This window comes from Opisthorchis viverrini (genome assembly GCF_000715545.1).
Source record: "Opisthorchis viverrini unplaced genomic scaffold opera_v5_1220, whole genome shotgun sequence".
Lineage (NCBI taxonomy): Eukaryota > Metazoa > Platyhelminthes > Trematoda > Opisthorchiida > Opisthorchiidae > Opisthorchis > Opisthorchis viverrini.
The window spans coordinates 413-999 of NW_008753055.1; positions in this window are offsets into that span (position 1 = coordinate 413).

The window sequence follows — 587 nt, forward strand, 5'->3', positions numbered from 1 at the left end:
TACAGCTGGCTGTTTTCAAACATTTGGGCTTGGCGCACATTGCTAAGATGTGAGCATTGTCCAAAATGATTTATAAACTAGTGGAGAGGGCAATTGGTATCGGGCTGCGAACCTAGTCACTTCAAATGACTAATTCTGTCATGCTGCAAACAAACCGACGGGACAAATGGAGATAGTGCCAGTGTGGTCAGGAATCACTGGTAGCAACTAGTTTCAGGAAATCTATTTTTGCCGGCAATGTGAATTAATCTGCGCGATTTGACGAGAACAGTTTGGAAGAAAAGCAACCTTCATTTAATCGGCCATCCCGCCGGCCGTTATCAACCACCTGGTTTGACTTGACACAATGGGTGTTCATCCAGTGTGAACATAGCAGTGCATACTGAGTGCACAAGTTCAACTGTTCTCGACCAAATACTGCTGCTACGCTACGGTAATATGCTGCTATATTCTGTGCACTTGAATCGTCAACTAGCTGCTGCCCCGTCTCAGGCCGCGCAGGATGATGTGCAGCATTAAGCAGTGGTGTAGAACTTTCAGCAGTATTACGAACTGTTCTCAGATACTCAAACAACTACCCATCCGTT